We start from the raw sequence: 213 nt of genomic DNA, 5'->3' as shown, positions 1-213 counted from the left end.
CAACTGATTAAGCATTTGGGGAAAAGAAAATTAAAACAAATATAAAATATATAAAAATTACTTTCTGGGCTGATTAAAGACTTTCATTTAAAAAAAGAAAACAAATATTTACAACTTTTTACAACAGAAAAGAAAACAGCCTTCCGAGCTTTTGAGAGGTTCAGATTTCTTATCTATGAAAAGTGCAAGCCACATGGTTACTGTTGCAGAAAC

The sequence above is a fragment of the Trichechus manatus genome, unplaced genomic scaffold (assembly GCF_000243295.1).
Source record: "Trichechus manatus latirostris isolate Lorelei unplaced genomic scaffold, TriManLat1.0 scaffold00424, whole genome shotgun sequence".
NCBI lineage: Eukaryota > Metazoa > Chordata > Mammalia > Sirenia > Trichechidae > Trichechus > Trichechus manatus.
Note: the sequence above shows the minus strand (reverse complement) of the source record.